Here is a 20303-nt window from a genome sequence, read left to right as displayed (position 1 = left end):
GGTCTAGATTTTCAAGTAAGAGACCAATTTGATTAACATATCAATATAAGTACAACTCGACCATCTAATAATAACAATATGAATCGTCATCTTTTTAGTGACGCGAAGATTGGCAAACATATAATATAAAAATATTCCTAAGGTCTAGAATCTTAAGCAATAGACCAATTCAACTAAGAGTTGACATATAAAAATATGTTCCTTTTAATGTTAGCAAAATTTTATCGTCACATACTGTTAGTGACGCGAACGTTTTTTTCTCCATGTTTATATGAATGTTTATTCAAAGGTAGAAAGGCAGGATCGTTATTTTATAAGTGAAGCGATAAAAAAATATTATGCAATAGGACATCTATTTATAAATATTTTTAAGTCTTAGAAATTCAAGTAAAGAGATTCAAGAAATTCATTCAACTTAGAGCGCACATATAATTAAAACTATTCCTGAGGTTTAGAAACCAAATTAAATAAAGAGGACATATAAACGTATGTGGTATTTTGATGGTAGTAAAAATGTATCGCGATATTATTAGTGACGCGACCAATTTTTATACTCTTTGCTCCATGTGCAAATATATCTAGTGTTTAGATAGTCAATTAAAAATGACAATTTTAACTAAAAGACTTAAAAAAGTGTTTGTCAAACTTATAATTTTGTCAATACTATATAAAACGCCAATCATATCCTTATAAAAGTAAATACGGTATATGGTTATAAATACAAAACCATATATAAATAAAAAAATGAAATCGTATGTATATGGCTTATAGGTATAATACCTATAAGGCATAATAATGTATAATATTAGCAAATATACATATAAAAGTGCATAAATTGTATAGATATGGCATAAAGAAGGCATTTATGAGAATAGCTAGTAGAATTTGCCCATACACTACTAGCGAAATGAGATATTTATACCTAGTGAGGGCGGCACTAGTACTATAAATTGTGGCAAAATAAATCTTATGCAAATGCATAGGATTTTGTCAATACCGTACAAAAAACTAAGTAAAACGTATGGATATTGAAAAATAAATGGATTATATTCATAAAATACGAATATTTCTTGCATTCTCTTGTTATACGAGAGAATATCATACGGAGCGGGCAGCCCCTAGTATAGTAAGCAGTCGAATGGGAGACAGCGTGTCCAAAAACACCTATAGGGAGGTGGTCGTTGGCGGACCTCTCCTCGTATTGGTCAAACTTATGATTTTGTCAATACTATATAAAACGCCAATCATATCCATATAAAAGTGAATACAGTATATGGATATGAATAAAAAACCATACATAAATAAAAAAAAATATGTATAAAAAATTATACATATATTTATATTAAGCAATCGTATGGATGTGGCTTATAGGTATAATACCTATAAGGCATAATAATGTATAATATAGCAAATATACATATAAAAGTGCATGAATTGTATAGATATGGCATATAAGTGACATATTTATGAGAATAGCTAGTAGAATTTGCCCATACACTACTAGCGAAATGAGATATTTATACCTAGTGAGGGCGGCACTAGTACTATAAATTGTGGCAAAATAAATCTTATGCAAATGCATAGGATTTTGTCAATACCGTACAAAAAACTAAGTAAAACGTATGGATATTGAAAAATAAATGGATTATATTCATAAAATACGAATATTTCTTGCATTCTCTTGTTATATGAGAGAATATCATACGGAGCGGGTAGCCCCTAGTATAGTAAGCAGTCGAATGGGAGACAGCGTGTCCAAAAACACCTATAGGGAGGTGGTCGTTGGCGGACCTCTCCTCGTATTGGTCAAACTTATGATTTTGTCAATACTATATAAAACGCCAATCATATCCATATAAAAGTGAATACAGTATATGGATATGAATAAAAAACCATACATAAATAAAAAAAAATATGTATAAAAAATTATACATATATTTATATTAAGCAATCGTATGGATGTGGCTTATAGGTATAATACCTATAAGGCATAATAATGTATAATATAGCAAATATACATATAAAAGTGCATGAATTGTATAGATATGGCATATAAGTGACATATTTATGAGAATAGCTAGTAGAATTTGCCCATACACTACTAGCGAAATGAGATATTTATACCTAGTGAGGGCGGCACTAGTACTATAAATTGTGGCAAAATAAATCTTATGCAAATGCATAGGATTTTGTCAATACCGTACAAAAAACTAAGTAAAACGTATGGATATTGAAAAATAAATGGATTATATTCATAAAATACGAATATTTCTTGCATTCTCTTGTTATATGAGAGAATATCATACGGAGCGGGTAGCCCCTAGTATAGTAAGCAGTCGAATGGGAGACAGCGTGTCCAAAAACACCTATAGGGAGGTGGTCGTTGGCGGACCTCTCCTCGTATTGGTCAAACTTATGATTTTGTCAATACTATATAAAACGCCAATCATATCCATATAAAAGTGAATACAGTATATGGATATGAATAAAAAACCATACATAAATAAAAAAAAAATATGTATAAAAAATTATACATATATTTATATTAAGCAATCGTATGGATGTGGCTTATAGGTATAATACCTATAAGGCATAATAATGTATAATATAGCAAATATACATATAAAAGTGCATGAATTGTATAGATATGGCATATAAGTGACATATTTATGAGAATAGCTAGTAGAATTTGCCCATACACTACTAGCGAAATGAGATATTTATACCTAGTGAGGGCGGCACTAGTACTATAAATTGTGGCAAAATAAATCTTATGCAAATGCATAGGATTTTGTCAATACCGTACAAAAAACTAAGTAAAACGTATGGATATTGAAAAATAAATGGATTATATTCATAAAATACGAATATTTCTTGCATTCTCTTGTTATATGAGAGAATATCATACGGAGCGGGTAGCCCCTAGTATAGTAAGCAGTCGAATGGGAGACAGCGTGTCCAAAAACACCTATAGGGAGGTGGTCGTTGGCGGACCTCTCCTCGTATTGGTCAAACTTATGATTTTGTCAATACTATATAAAACGCCAATCATATCCATATAAAATTGAATACAGTATATGGATATGAATAAAAAACCATACATAAATAAAAAAAAAATATGTATAAAAAATTATACATATATTTATATTAAGCAATCGTATGGATGTGGCTTATAGGTATAATACCTATAAGGCATAATAATGTATAATATAGCAAATATACATATAAAAGTGCATGAATTGTATAGATATGGCATATAAGTGACATATTTATGAGAATAGCTAGTAGAATTTGCCCATACACTACTAGCGAAATGAGATATTTATACCTAGTGAGGGCGGCACTAGTACTATAAATTGTGGCAAAATAAATCTTATGCAAATGCATAGGATTTTGTCAATACCGTACAAAAAACTAAGTAAAACGTATGGATATTGAAAAATAAATGGATTATATTCATAAAATACGAATATTTCTTGCATTCTCTTGTTATATGAGAGAATATCATACGGAGCGGGTAGCCCCTAGTATAGTAAGCAGTCGAATGGGAGACAGCGTGTCCAAAAACACCTATAGGGAGGTGGTCGTTGGCGGACCTCTCCTCGTATTGGTCAAACTTATGATTTTGTCAATACTATATAAAACGCCAATCATATCCATATAAAAGTGAATACAGTATATGGATATGAATAAAAAACCATACATAAATAAAAAAAAAATATGTATAAAAAATTATACATATATTTATATTAAGCAATCGTATGGATGTGGCTTATAGGTATAATACCTATAAGGCATAATAATGTATAATATAGCAAATATACATATAAAAGTGCATGAATTGTATAGATATGGCATATAAGTGACATATTTATGAGAATAGCTAGTAGAATTTGCCCATACACTACTAGCGAAATGAGATATTTATACCTAGTGAGGGCGGCACTAGTACTATAAATTGTGGCAAAATAAATCTTATGCAAATGCATAGGATTTTGTCAATACCATACATAAACCGTATGGATATTGAGAAGTTAATAGATTACATCTATAATATGAGAAGTATTTTAGTATTCTTATTAAATAAGAGAATACTATAAGGGTGAGTGGCAAAGAGAATTGAATATACCCGAATGGGAGACAGCGTGTCCAAAAACTACTATAGGTGGTGTGGCAAATATGAGGAAGGCAATATATCCATATAATGAAAATAAAAGTGCGTTTTCTTATTATATAAGAGAACACTATATGGGTGAGTGGCAAAGTAAATTGAATATACCCGAATGGGAGACAGCGTGTCCAAAAACTACTATAGGTGGTGTGGCAAATATGAGGAAGGCAATATATCCATATAATGAAAATAAAAGTGCGTTTTCTTATTATATAAGAGAACACTATATGGGTGAGTGGCAAAGTAAATTGAATATACCCGAATGGGAGACAGCGTGTCCAAAAACTACTATAGGTGGTGTGGCAAATATGAGGAAGGCAATATATCCATATAATGAATATAAAAGTGCGTTGTCTTATTATATAAGAGAACACTATATGGGTGAGTGGCAAAGTAAATTGAATATACCCGAATGGGAGACAGCGTGTCCAAAAACTACTATAGGATGGTCAATGGGCCGGCCGTCTGCTATTGACATATGTCAGTAGAGAAGATATTATCCGTCAAATTTGTTTCTTTATTCATTTATTTGAATACGAGACTTGGCTCCGCGGTTAATATTTTAAGCCCAAAGATAATAACGTTGAAACAAAGGCCAAGTTTCTATTGTACATAGAATAACAAATTGTTTCCGAATTTTATCGTTAATTTTAGGAGGTAGGCTAACATGATTTATATTATATGTGTATTATTAAATAATAATAGTACATAAAAGTCTACCAAAGAAATATAAAAATGTAATTATGAATACATTTTCAATATTAATATCAACTTATATTGTTGATAATAAAAAATAGCTATTAAGAGAGTTATTTAAGAAATTATATAATATATAATAAAGAGTATATATATAAATAATATATAAGTATATATTATTTAAGAAATAAATATAGTAGTAATAATTATATATATACACTCGGTTCTATTTTATATATTACCAGAGACTTATATGGATATATATAGATAAATTTTAAATTTATCGTCAAAATACAAATGATTAACTCAATATCTTATATTGGTTAAACAAAAATTGTACATGTGTGGATACAATATATTATGTATGTCGAACAAAAATGATATTTTAGAATGAAATGTGCATATATAAAGAAAATATATGAAAAATAAATATTGTGTTTATAAAGAATATGATTCTTTTTGACATCAATAAAAACTTGTTATTATTAGTGGCGAAACAAGTATAAATTGGAAAACAAACGTATACGAATGCTATATAAAAATGGCCGTATTCGATAGAAATAAAATCTATAACAACATATATATTGCTAATTTCTATTCAAAAAATATGAATGAAATATGAATAAAAACATTATTCTGGTTGATCCTGCCAGTAGTTATATGCTTGTCTCAAAGATTAAGCCATGCATGTCTAAGTACACACGAATTAAAAGTGAAACCGCAAAAGGCTCATTATATCAGTTATGGTTCCTTAGATCGTTAACAGTTACTTGGATAACTGTGGTAATTCTAGAGCTAATACATGCAATTAAAACATGAACCTTATGGAACATGTGCTTTTATTAGGCTAAAACCAAGCGATCGCAAGATCGTTATATTGGTTGAACTCTAGATAACATGCAGATCGTATGGTCTTGTACCGACGACAGATCTTTCAAATGTCTGCCCTATCAACTTTTGATGGTAGTATCTAGGACTACCATGGTTGCAACGGGTAACGGGGAATCAGGGTTCGATTCCGGAGAGGGAGCCTGAGAAACGGCTACCACATCTAAGGAAGGCAGCAGGCGCGTAAATTACCCACTCCCAGCTCGGGGAGGTAGTGACGAAAAATAACAATACAGGACTCATATCCGAGGCCCTGTAATTGGAATGAGTACACTTTAAATCCTTTAACAAGGACCAATTGGAGGGCAAGTCTGGTGCCAGCAGCCGCGGTAATTCCAGCTCCAATAGCGTATATTAAAGTTGTTGCGGTTAAAACGTTCGTAGTTGAACTTGTGCTTCATACGGGTAGTACAACTTACAATTGTGGTTAGTACTATACCTTTATGTATGTAAGCGTATTACCGGTGGAGTTCTTACATGTGCTTAGATACTTGTATTTTTTCATATGTTCCTCCTATTTAAAAACCTGCATTAGTGCTCTTAAACGAGTGTTATTGTGGGCCGGTACAATTACTTTGAACAAATTAGAGTGCTTAAAGCAGGCTTCAAATGCCTGAATATTCTGTGCATGGGATAATGAAATAAGACCTCTGTTCTGCTTTCATTGGTTTTCAGATCAAGAGGTAATGATTAATAGAAGCAGTTTGGGGGCATTAGTATTACGACGCGAGAGGTGAAATTCTTGGACCGTCGTAAGACTAACTTAAGCGAAAGCATTTGCCAAAGATGTTTTCATTAATCAAGAACGAAAGTTAGAGGTTCGAAGGCGATCAGATACCGCCCTAGTTCTAACCATAAACGATGCCAGCTAGCAATTGGGTGTAGCTACTTTTATGGCTCTCTCAGTCGCTTCCCGGGAAACCAAAGCTTTTGGGCTCCGGGGGAAGTATGGTTGCAAAGCTGAAACTTAAAGAAATTGACGGAAGGGCACCACCAGGAGTGGAGCCTGCGGCTTAATTTGACTCAACACGGGAAAACTTACCAGGTCCGAACATAAGTGTGTAAGACAGATTGATAGCTCTTTCTCGAATCTATGGGTGGTGGTGCATGGCCGTTCTTAGTTCGTGGAGTGATTTGTCTGGTTAATTCCGATAACGAACGAGACTCAAATATATTAAATAGATATCTTCAGGATTATGGTGTTGAAGCTTATATAGCCTTCATTCATGGTGGCAGTAAAATGTTTATTGTGTTTGAATGTGTTTATATAAGTGGAGCCGTACCTGTTGGTTTGTCCCATTATAAGGACACTAGCTTCTTAAATGGACAAATTGCGTCTAGCAATAATGAGATTGAGCAATAACAGGTCTGTGATGCCCTTAGATGTCCTGGGCTGCACGCGCGCTACAATGAAAGTATCAACGTGTATTTCCTAGACCGAGAGGTCCGGGTAAACCGCTGAACCACTTTCATGCTTGGGATTGTGAACTGAAACTGTTCACATGAACTTGGAATTCCCAGTAAGTGTGAGTCATTAACTCGCATTGATTACGTCCCTGCCCTTTGTACACACCGCCCGTCGCTACTACCGATTGAATTATTTAGTGAGGTCTCCGGACGTGATCACTGTGACGCCTTGCGTGTTACGGTTGTTTCGCAAAAGTTGACCGAACTTGATTATTTAGAGGAAGTAAAAGTCGTAACAAGGTTTCCGTAGGTGAACCTGCGGAAGGATCATTAATGTTTTAATATCCTTACCGTTAATAAAATATTTGTTTATATTATAATAAATACATTATAGTATTACAAATAAAATATGAATTGCCAAAATGTATATGAGATCTATTATAGATCAAATGAAATTTCGAACAAGCAAATCGAAATAATGCAAATATTAAAATTATATATTGTATTTAATACATATGAGAGAAATTAATAAGCAGCCAAAGCAAACAAATAAAAATTCGAACAAGCAAATCGAATTATTAAAATAATAATATTAAATTATTATTGTATATCCTTACCGTTAATAAAATATTTGTTTATATTATAATAAATACATTATAATAATACAAATAAAATATGAATTGCCAAAATGTATATGAGATCTAATATAGATCAAATAAAATTTCGAACAAGCAAATCGAAATAATGCAAATATTAAAATTATATATTGTATTTAATACATATGAGAGAAATAATAAGCAGCCAAAGCAAACAAATAAAAATTCGAACAAGCAAATCGAATTATTAAAATAATAATATTAAATTATTATTGTATATCCTTACCGTTAATAAAATATTTGTTTATATTATAATAAATACATTATAGTAATACAAATAAAATATGAATTGCCAAAATGTATATGATCTAATATAGATCAAATGAAATTTCGAACAAGCAAATCGAAATAATGCAAATATTAAAATTATATATTGTATTTAATACATATGAGAGAAATAATAAGCAGCCAAAACAAACAAATAAAAATTCGAACAAGCAAATCGAATTATTAAAATAATAATATTAAATTATTATTGTATATAAACACAATTAAAATACTGTGTGTATATGGACCATAATATACACGCGTTGCGATATGTATTGTTCATCTCAGTTATGCGCATACATTGGATAATGCAACAACCTAAAATGTACAATGTTGTACCTGGTTTTATACAGGTTAATGTTTTATATAAATTTCAATTTATATCGCTAAAAAAGTATTAATATATATATATATATATTTATTTACAATAAATGCAATTTAAAAAGAAATACTTTGATATATATTGGTTATATAAAACTAAGACATTTCGCAGCATTCGTTTTAGGTATAAAAATAAATTTATTGAAGGAATTGATATATGCCAGTAAAATGGTGTATTTTTAATTTCTTTCAATAAAAACATATTTGACAAAATTAAGAAACCAATTTATAAAACTCTAAGCGGTGGATCACTCGGCTCATGGGTCGATGAAGAACGCAGCAAACTGTGCGTCATCGTGTGAACTGCAGGACACATGAACATCGACATTTTGAACGCATATCGCAGTCCATGCTGTTATGTACTTTAATTAATTTTATAGTGCTGCTTGGACTACATATGGTTGAGGGTTGTAAGACTATGCTAATTAAGTTGCTTATACAAATTTTATAATGAAATTTTATAAGCATATGGTATATTATTGGATAATAATAATTTAATTATTTTATTCATAATATTAAAAAATATATGAAAAACATTATCTCACATTAGTAAATAATTTGAATGTGAAAAACGAAGAGAAATATTTTCTTTTTCAATCAAATGATACTGAGAAATGTCTAGCATAAAAATTTATCTAGAATTGTCTCTTATTAATGATTAGAAAATAGAAAACCGTTGACAATATTATTGTTCTTCGTTGATTCGTTAAATCAAACAAATGCCATTTATATACAGATATTATTAATATAACGAATTTAATAAAATGTTTTATCATTATATATAAAGAATTAATTGCATATAAAAGTTATACACAACCTCAACTCATATGGGACTACCCCCTGAATTTAAGCATATTAATTAGGGGAGGAAAAGAAACTAACAAGGATTTTCTTAGTAGCGGCGAGCGAAAAGAAATCAGTTCAGCACTAAGTCACTTTGTCTATATGGCAAATGTGAGATGCAGTGTATGGAGCGTCAATATTCTAGTATGAGAAATTAACGATTTAAGTCCTTCTTAAATGAGGCCATTTACCCATAGAGGGTGCCAGGCCCGTATAACGTTAATGATTACTAGATGATGTTTCCAAAGAGTCGTGTTGCTTGATAGTGCAGCACTAAGTGGGTGGTAAACTCCATCTAAAACTAAATATAACCATGAGACCGATAGTAAACAAGTACCGTGAGGGAAAGTTGAAAAGAACTCTGAATAGAGAGTTAAACAGTACGTGAAACTGCTTAGAGGTTAAGCCCGATGAACCTGAATATCCGTTATGGAAAATTCATCATTAGAATTGTAATATTTAAACAATATTATGATAATAGTGTGCATTTTTTCCATATAAGGACATTGTAATCTATTAGCATACCAAATTTATCATAAAATATAACTTATAGTTTATTCAAATTAATTTGCTTGCATTTTAACACAGAATAAATGTTATTAATTTGATAAAGTGCTGATAGATTTATATGAATACAGTGCGTTAATTTTTCGGAATTATATAATGGCATAATTATCATTGATTTTTGTGTTTATTATATGCACTTGTAGGATTAACAATGCGAAAGATTCAGGATACCTTCGGGACCCGTCTTGAAACACGGACCAAGGAGTCTAACATATGTGCAAGTTATTGGGATATAAACCTAATAGCGTAATTAACTTGACTAATAATGGGATTAGTTTTTTAACTATTTATAGCTAATTAACACAATCCCGGGGCGTTCTATATAGTTATGTATAATGATATTTATATTATTTATGCCTCTAACTGGAACGTACCTTGAGCATATATGCTGTGACCCGAAAGATGGTGAACTATACTTGATCAGGTTGAAGTCAGGGGAAACCCTGATGGAAGACCGAAACAGTTCTGACGTGCAAATCGATTGTCAGAATTGAGTATAGGGGCGAAAGACCAATCGAACCATCTAGTAGCTGGTTCCTTCCGAAGTTTCCCTCAGGATAGCTGGTGCATTTTAATATTATATAAAATAATCTTATCTGGTAAAGCGAATGATTAGAGGCCTTAGGGTCGAAACGATCTTAACCTATTCTCAAACTTTAAATGGGTAAGAACCTTAACTTTCTTGATATGAAGTTCAAGGTTATGATATAATGTGCCCAGTGGGCCACTTTTGGTAAGCAGAACTGGCGCTGTGGGATGAACCAAACGTAATGTTACGGTGCCCAAATTAACAACTCATGCAGATACCATGAAAGGCGTTGGTTGCTTAAAACAGCAGGACGGTGATCATGGAAGTCGAAATCCGCTAAGGAGTGTGTAACAACTCACCTGCCGAAGCAACTAGCCCTTAAAATGGATGGCGCTTAAGTTGTATACCTATACATTACCGCTAAAGTAGATGATTTATATTACTTGTAATATAAATTTTGAAACTTTAGTGAGTAGGAAGGTACAATGGTATGCGTAGAAGTGTTTGGCGTAAGCCTGCATGGAGCTGCCATTGGTACAGATCTTGGTGGTAGTAGCAAATAATCGAATGAGACCTTGGAGGACTGAAGTGGAGAAGGGTTTCGTGTGAACAGTGGTTGATCACGAGTTAGTCGGTCCTAAGTTCAAGGCGAAAGCCGAAAATTTTCAAGTAAAATACAAATGCCAAACAAATATATATATTATATAAAATCTAGCTAAATTAATATACTTGAATAATTTTGAACGAAAGGGAATACGGTTCCAATTCCGTAACCTGTTGAGTATCCGTTTGTTATTAAATATGGGCCTCGTGCTCATCCTGGCAACAGGAACGACCATAAAGAAGCCGTCGAGAGATATCGGAAGAGTTTTCTTTTCTGTTTTATAGCCGTACTACCATGGAAGTCTTTCGCAGAGAGATATGGTAGATGGGCTAGAAGAGCATGACATATACTGTTGTGTCGATATTTTCTCCTCGGACCTTGAAAATTTATGGTGGGGACACGCAAACTTCTCAACAGGCCGTACCAATATCCGCAGCTGGTCTCCAAGGTGAAGAGTCTCTAGTCGATAGAATAATGTAGGTAAGGGAAGTCGGCAAATTAGATCCGTAACTTCGGGATAAGGATTGGCTCTGAAGATTGAGATAGTCGAGCTTGATTGGGAAACAATAACATGGTTTATGTGCTCGTTCTGGGTAAATAGAGTTTCTAGCATTTATGTTAGTTACTTGTTCCCCGGATAGTTTAGTTACGTAGCCAATTGTGGAACTTTCTTGCTAAAATTTTTAAGAATACTAATTGGGTTAAACCAATTAGTTCTTATTAATTATAACGATTATCAATTAACAATCAATTCAGAACTGGCACGGACTTGGGGAATCCGACTGTCTAATTAAAACAAAGCATTGTGATGGCCCTAGCGGGTGTTGACACAATGTGATTTCTGCCCAGTGCTCTGAATGTCAAAGTGAAGAAATTCAAGTAAGCGCGGGTCAACGGCGGGAGTAACTATGACTCTCTTAAGGTAGCCAAATGCCTCGTCATCTAATTAGTGACGCGCATGAATGGATTAACGAGATTCCTACTGTCCCTATCTACTCGTCAGTCGGTGTTAGATTGCTCGTGCGAACAGACGTGTTTTCCGTACGCTCCGCGAGTGTAGCCAATATTGACTGATAGAGACCAGATACGAAGCTAGAAACAGCACGAAAATTCGTGTTTTGTGCCTGCGAACCCAGTGCGCGTGTTTTCCCTGTGTAAAAGTGGTGAAACCGGGTGAAATTGGGTTTTTCCCATTGGAAATTTTCCATTGCGCCACGTGTGTCACGAGAGAGGCGCTCTCTTGAGAGAGGAGTTAGGCTTATTTAGGCACATTTTGCCTAAAACAGCTGTGCGGTTTGTGTCATCGCTAAACTTTTATCAGCTGATCAGCTGATAGAGCTTTCCGACCAGCTGATAATAAAGGGGTAAGTCCTTGGTGGAAAAGCTTTTGGGTTGGAACTGCCGATAACCGGCGGATGGCGCCACCCAAAATGGATGTTGGAGATTCTGGCAGTGAGAGTGCTAGTAGTAGGGGAAGCAGTGGGGGCAGAGGACGACCCAGAGGTAAGCGCAATAAAGCGCCGCTGAGGGACGCCTCTAGGTGCAAGTTGATGGCACTGGATGCAACTGCCGCTGACACTGCGACAGCCCCTGCCGCTGCCGCTGCCGCTGCCCCTGCTGCTGCCGCTGCCGCTGCGCCTGTCGCTGCCCTTGCCGCAGCCCCTGCCGCTCCCGCAGCCCCCGCCGCTGCTGCATCCTCTGCTGAACACGAGAAGACCTTCGTTGCACCAGCCAGTCCTCTAAAATCCTTCTCGGATAGGGAGTGGAGAGGTAATGGTGCCGTCGCTGCCGAGATGGGGGACATCCGATCGGAGATCGGTAGGATGTTCATGGTCTCCTATGCCAACCCGGCCACAAATGTGAAGGTACAGTCCGTAGCCAACCGCTACGAGGAGGTTGTTGCAGCCCTCCTTATACGGATTGGAGTGCTTGAGGACCGCCTTAAGAAGCAGACACCGGTTGCCTCGGCCGTCTCATACGCAGCCGCCGCTGCTAGAGGCGCGCACCTTATCGCCTCACCTGCTGCCCCTGTCGCCCCCTATGCCCCTGTAGCCGCACCGCGGAAAATCCGGGAGACCTGGTCGGCAGTCGTTGCATGTGATGATCCGGCCTTATCAGGGAGGCAAATTGCGGACAAGGTCCGCAAAGAGGTAGCGCCTGCTTTGGGCGTCAGAGTGCATGAGGTGCGAGAGTTGAAGCGGGGCGGCGCGATTATTCGCACGCCATCGCAGGCGGAGATGTCGAAAATCGTTGCCTCCGCAAAATTCGCTGAGGTGGGCCTTAAGGTGTCCAAAAACACTGCCGCAAAACCCAGGGTGACGGTACAGGATGTGGACACCACTGTGACGCCGGATGAGTTCATGATGGAGTTAAAAGAGAAAAACTTCGAGGAGATGTCGCTGAAGGAGTTCCAGAAGGCGGTAGTCCTGGCGACCAAGCCCTGGTCAGCAGCTAACAGCGCCACTATAAACGTGACGCTGGAAGTAGATGATCAGGCGTTGGCCGTTCTCGAAAGCGGGAGGGTGTATATCAAGTGGTTCTCTTACCGCTGCCGCTCTCAAGTGCGCACCTATGCGTGCCACCGATGCCTTGGTTTTGACCACAAAGTCAGCGAGTGTCGGTACGCTAGAGAAAACCAGGTCTGCCGCCAGTGCGGACAGAACGACCACGTCGCGGCGAAGTGCAAAAATGTGGTGGACTGCCGTAACTGCCGCCATAAAGGGCTACCCTCGGGGCACTATATGCTCTCGGGTGGATGCCCGATATATAGCGCTGTGCTAGCCAGGGTGCAAGCTAGACATTAACATGTTCAGCTTCATCCAAGCGAATTGTGGTCGAGGCCGTTGCGCTGTCATCGAGCTTGCAAAGCGGATGAGAGATGCTGGCCACCTGTTCGCACTCATTCAGGAGCCCTATGTGGACGCAGGCAAGCGTCTCACTGGACTCCCTGGAGGCATGAGAATCTTCGCTGACAAAAGGAAGAAAGCTGCCATCATCGTGGACGACCCGTCTGCCATCTGCATGCCCATCGAGACATTGACGACGGATTATGGAGTGTGCGTGAGTGTCACAGGAAAATACGGCACCATTTTTCTGTCCTCCGTATACTGCCAGTACTCAGCTGCCCTGCAGCCCTACACTGACTACCTGGATACGGTTCTGCTGCTAGCCAGCAGGACACCGACAATCCTCGGACTTGATGCGAATGCGGTTTCCCCGATGTGGTTCAGCAAAACTCCAGCTAACTCTGGAGACCGTCTGAATCGCGAACGGGGACAGCACATGGACGAGTGGATCATCGCAAGCGGTGTCTGTGTGCTTAATACGGCCAGCCAGGTGTTCACGTTCGATAATCACCGCTCCAGAAGTGATATCGACGTGACCTTCACCAACGAAGCAGCGCGTGTGTGGGCAACATACGAATGGAGAGTTGACTTCTGGGAGCTGAGTGACCACAACATCATCACTGTTGAGGTTACTCCAGATCCAAGCAGTACCGTTGAGAGCCTAGCTCCGGTACCGCAATGGAGGCTCTCCAATGCAAGTTGGCGAAGATTCAGAGTAGAACTAAGGGATGTAGCTGAATGTCTCGAGGAACTGGAGGAATCGCCGTTGGATGATCATGTGTCAGCCCTTCGCTCCATCGTACACGAAGTGTGCGACAGGGTAATAGGGCGCAGGATACCTGCAGCAAGGGGAAACGTAATATGGTGGAATCCTGAACTGAGTACCAAGCGCCAAGAGGTCAGGAGACTGAGGCGCAGGCTGCAGGCAGCTCGTCGGAGTGGCACCGGCGATGTTGAGCGACTTGCCGCTGGATTAAGGCTTGCCTCAGGCCAGTATAAGAAGCTTATCCTGATGACAAAGGAACAAAACTGGCGGGACTTCGTGGGACGGCACAAGGATGATCCATGGGGGCACGCCTACCGAATATGCCGAGGCCGGAAAAAGACAACCGATCTTGGATGTCTTAGGTCGAACGGCGCGCTACTTACGACATGGCACGACTGCGCAGATATACTCCTCCGCAACTTCTTCCCTGTTGCGGAATCCACAGTGCGTGAGGGTATAACTCCTGCTGCTCCACCGACCCTCGAAGCCTTCGAGGTGGCAACCAGCGTCGCGAAGCTGAGAAGCCGGCGATCGCCGGGAATGGACGGCATCACGGGTGGGATCGTCAAGGAGGTATGGCGTGCTATCCCTCAGCACCTGACGAAGTTGTACTCTCGATGCCTCTCGGAAGGATATTTTCCTGCCGAGTGGAAACACCCGAGAGTGATACCGCTGGTAAAGGGGCCAGATAAGGACAGGAGCGATCCTGCCTCTTATCGTGGCATATGCCTTTTGCCAGTGTTCGGAAAGGTGCTGGAAGGGATCATGGTGAATCGACTGAAGGATGTGCTACCGGATGGCTGCAGATGGCAATTTGGATTTCGGCCTGGACGCTGCGTTGAGGATGCGTGGATGCACGCTAAAAACACCGTTTCCACCAGCCGCGAGAGGAGGGTGCTGGGAATCTTTGTTGATTTCAAGGGTGCCTTCGACAATGTTGAGTGGAACGCGGTGCTGGATCGGCTTATCGACGTCGGCTGTCGAGAGATAGACTTGTGGAAAAGTTATTTCTCCGGTCGAAGTGCCAGTATCATCAGCAGTTACGAAGCGGCCACAGTGTCGGTTACACGGGGCTGCCCGCAAGGGTCCGTCAGTGGTCCATTTATTTGGAACCTACTGATGGATGTGCTGCTTCAGCGCCTGGAGCCACATTGTGCTCTGAGCGCGTTTGCAGATGACTTGCTACTTTTCGTCGATGGGAATTCCCGTGCCGATCTGGAGCGAAAGGGCGAGCAGTTGATGGACATCGTGGGAGCCTGGGGAGCTGAGGCTGGAGTGAGTGTGTCAACCAGCAAGACGGCAATCATGTTGCTGAAAGGGAATCTTTCAGACACTAGGAGACCGACCGTACGGTTTGCTGGAGCAAGCCTGCCATACGTCACCAAATGCCGGTACCTTGGCATCTTAGTCGGCGAGCGGATGAGCTTTCTCCCGCATATCTCTGCTCTCAGAGATCGGCTGGCTGGAGTTGCCGGAGGGCTAGCACGGGTGCTCCGAGTCGATTGGGGGCTCAGCTCCCGTGCTAAGAGGACGATATACAGCGGACTCATGGTCCCCTGTGCACTCTTCGGTGCCTCGGTCTGGTACAAGGCGGCGAGCAAGGGCAAGTCCTTAAGACTCCTCACCTCGTGCCAGAGGACCATCCTATTAGGATGCCAACCGGTATGCCGCACAGTGTCCACGGTGGCACTGCAGGTGCTTGCTGGTGCTCCTCCAATGGATTTAGATGCTCACAGGATGGCAGTGAAGTTTAAGCTCAGAAAGCACGTTCCCCTGGACGAGAGCGACTGGCTCTATGGACAGGACTTGTCTGTGTTGGACTGGAAATCCAAGATGGCTCTGCTAGACGAATGTCTGCTAAATGAGTGGCAACTCAGATGGGACCAAGCGGCTCACGGTTTTGTGACTCGCCAGTTTTTCCCAGAGGCAGCGTTCGTCTACAAGAGGAAGGACTTTGTCTTCACCTTAAGAGCCGGATTCTTGCTGACAGGACACGGGTCGTTCAACGCTTTCCTCCATGGTAGAACCCTCAGCACCACAACCGCATGCTCATGTGGAGAGGAGAGTGAGGACTGGCTTCACGTACTATGTGAGTGCCGCCTCTATAGCGATTTGCGTGACTTGGATGCCCTTGGCATTGTTCGAGTCCAAGAACGATGGAACGTCGCAGGAGTAGTCGAGACCCCAGAACGGATGCGTCTCCTAGGAGCTTTTGCTGATGCTGCCTTCTCGAGGCGTAGGATGGAAGCGACGAGGGATGAACCGCAGGCGCCGGGACAATAGTCCCAAAACCCCCTTGCCGTGTGGCAACGGCGAAGAATACTGCCACAGCTTGTCATTGCTTGTCGTAGGAGGCGACTAATATGACATGGTTGCCCCATCCGAGCTTGTCGGAGCTGAAGGGGTGAGGCCCACCGAGCCTGAAATTTCGGTGCCACGGGTTGAGTGGTTCTCCAAGGCTACTCATTGAGGTCGGCCCCCTAGTGGGAGTTTCGTGGTGGCTGTGGTTGACACCTATATCGCGGGTAGAGTCCCCGGGCTCGACGTGGATGTTGCGTTAATACAACTCGGGTGCTGCGACCCAAAGAACAGTAGAGATTTTAGATAGATCTCGCCCCTATGCAAGGGGGAGTGCTTGCCCGACAAGCAAGTACTTAAATTGCTACTGGGGTGGTTGCTATGTACATAGCTATAGCTTCTAGTCCAGGGCGTTGGTTTGGCGCTTAACCCAGACCCTTGCATTATATACTCCCTTGTGGGTATATTAGAATGCCGTGGCTGTAATCCCTTCAGTGCGGAACACGTCACGTTAAATAAGTTCGGAGGGATCCGAGACACACCTGTCCCTATCTACTATCTAGCGAAACCACAGCCAAGGGAACGGGCTTGGAATAATTAGCGGGGAAAGAAGACCCTTTTGAGCTTGACTCTAATCTGGCAGTGTAAGGAGACATAAGAGGTGTAGAATAAGTGGGAGATATTAGACCTCGGTTTGGTATCGCCAATGAAATACCACTACTCTTATTGTTTCCTTACTTACTTGATTAAATGGAACGTGTATCATTTCCTAGCCATTATACGGATATATTTATTATATCTTATGGTATTGGGTTTTGATGCAAGCTTCTTGATCAAAGTATCACGAGTTTGTTATATAATCGCAAACAAATTCTTTAATAAAACGGTGCATTTATGTATTTTTGATTTGAAAATTTGGTATAACTCCAATTACTCAGGTATGATCCAATTCAAGGACATTGCCAGGTAGGGAGTTTGACTGGGGCGGTACATCTCTCAAATAATAACGGAGGTGTCCCAAGGCCAGCTCAGTGCGGACAGAAACCACACATAGAGCAAAAGGGCAAATGCTGACTTGATCTCGGTGTTCAGTACACACAGGGACAGCAAAAGCTCGGCCTATCGATCCTTTTGGTTTAAAGAGTTTTTAACAAGAGGTGTCAGAAAAGTTACCATAGGGATAACTGGCTTGTGGCGGCCAAGCGTTCATAGCGACGTCGCTTTTTGATCCTTCGATGTCGGCTCTTCCTATCATTGTGAAGCAAAATTCACCAAGCGTTGGATTGTTCACCCATGCAAGGGAACGTGAGCTGGGTTTAGACCGTCGTGAGACAGGTTAGTTTTACCCTACTAATGACAAAACGTTGTTGCGACAGCATTCCTGCGTAGTACGAGAGGAACCGCAGGTACGGACCAATGGCACAATACTTGTTCGAGCGAACAGTGGTATGACGCTACGTCCGTTGGATTATGCCTGAACGCCTCTAAGGTCGTATCCGTGCTGGACTGCAATGATAAATAAGGGGCAATTTGCATTGTATGGCTTCTAAACCATTTAAAGTTTATAATTTACTTTTTAAACGACAATGGATGTGATGCCAATGTAATTTGTAACATAGTAAATTGGGAGGATCTTTGATCACCTGATGCCGCGCTAGTTACATATAAAAGCATTATTTAATACAATGACAAAGCCTAGAATCAATTGTAAACGACTTTTGTAACAGGCAAGGTGTTGTAAGTGGTTGAGCAGCTGCCATACTGCGATCCACTGAAGCTTATCCTTTGCTTGATGATTCGATAATAAAATTGCATAATTTATTTGTTGTGTTGAACTTCTTATATAAAGTTCAACCAACAATCTATTTGTATGCATTGATTGTTTGCTTGGCTTTGTGGCGAATTTTTAATCCTTTATATATTACATTCCTAAGGTCTAGATTTTCAAGTAAGAGACCAATTTGATTAACATATCAATATAAGTACAACTCGACCATCTAATAATAACAATATGAATCGTCATCTTATTAGTGACGCGAAGATTGGCAAACATATAATATAAAAATATTCCTAAGGTCTAGATTTTCAAGTAAGAGACCAATTTGATTAACATATCAATATAAGTACAACTCGACCATCTAATAATAACAATATGAATCGTCATCTTATTAGTGACGCGAAGATTGGCAAACATATAATATAAAAATATTCCTAAGGTCTAGATTTTCAAGTAAGAGACCAATTTGATTAACATATCAATATAAGTACAACTCGACCATCTAATAATAACAATATGAATCGTCATCTTATTAGTGACGCGAAGATTGGCAAACATATAATATAAAAATATTCCTAAGGTCTAGATTTTCAAGTAAGAGACCAATTTGATTAACATATCAATATAAGTACAACTCGACCATCTAATAATAACAATATGAATCGTCATCTTATTAGTGACGCGAAGATTGGCAAACATATAATATAAAAATATTCCTAAGGTCTAGATTTTCAAGTAAGAGACCAATTTGATTAACATATCAATATAAGTACAACTCGACCATCTAATAATAACAATATGAATCGTCATCTTATTAGTGACGCGAAGATTGGCAAACATATAATATAAAAATATTCCTAAGGTCTAGATTTTCAAGTAAGAGACCAATTTGATTAACATATCAATATAAGTACAACTCGACCATCTAATAATAACAATATGAATCGTCATCTTATTAGTGACGCGAAGATTGGCAAACATATAATATAAAAATATTCCTAAGGTCTAGATTTTCAAGTAAGAGACCAATTTGATTAACATATCAATATAAGTACAACTCGACCATCTAATAATAATATGAATCGTCATCTTATTAGTGACGCGAAGATTGGCAAACATATAATATAAAAATATTCCTAAGGTCTAGATTTTCAAGTAAGAGACCAATTTGATTAACATATCAATATAAGTACAACTCGACCATCTAATAATAACAATATGAATCGTCATCTTATTAGTGACGCGAAGATTGGCAAACATATAATATAAAAATATTCCTAAGGTCTAGATTTTCAAGTAAGAGACCAATTTGATTAACATATCAATATAAGTACAACTCGACCATCTAATAATAACAATATGAATCGTCATCTTATTAGTGACGCGAAGATTGGCAAACATATAATATAAAAATATTCCTAAGGTCTAGATTTTCAAGTAAGAGACCAATTTGATTAACATATCAATATAAGTACAACTCGACCATCTAATAATAACAATATGAATCGTCATCTTATTAGTGACGCGAAGATTGGCAAACATATAATATAAAAATATTCCTAAGGTCTAGATTTTCAAGTAAGAGACCAATTTGATTAACATATCAA

General features: G+C 38.8%; 2 non-coding genes and 1 pseudogene across 2 annotated transcripts; all 3 read left to right on the top strand.

The window, feature by feature from the left end:
• Nucleotides 1–5500: 5500 nt before the first annotated feature.
• Nucleotides 5501–7495, top strand: LOC127011914 (small subunit ribosomal RNA). The gene has a single exon (XR_007765372.1). It is a non-coding gene; the product is annotated as a small subunit ribosomal RNA (ribosomal RNA).
• A 1203-nt stretch (nt 7496–8698) lies between these two features.
• Nucleotides 8699–8877, top strand: LOC127012011 (5.8S ribosomal RNA). The gene has a single exon (XR_007765434.1). It is a non-coding gene; the product is annotated as a 5.8S ribosomal RNA (ribosomal RNA).
• Nucleotides 8878–9279: 402 nt separating this feature from the next.
• LOC127011979 (large subunit ribosomal RNA) lies at nt 9280–18720 on the top strand (annotated as a pseudogene).
• The last annotated feature ends 1583 nt before the right edge of the window (nt 18721–20303 follow it).

This window comes from Drosophila biarmipes, unplaced genomic scaffold (genome assembly GCF_025231255.1).
Source record: "Drosophila biarmipes strain raj3 unplaced genomic scaffold, RU_DBia_V1.1 ptg000016l, whole genome shotgun sequence".
NCBI classification, from domain to species: Eukaryota; Metazoa; Arthropoda; class Insecta; order Diptera; family Drosophilidae; genus Drosophila; species Drosophila biarmipes.
This window is presented reverse-complemented; position numbering and strand designations above follow the sequence as displayed.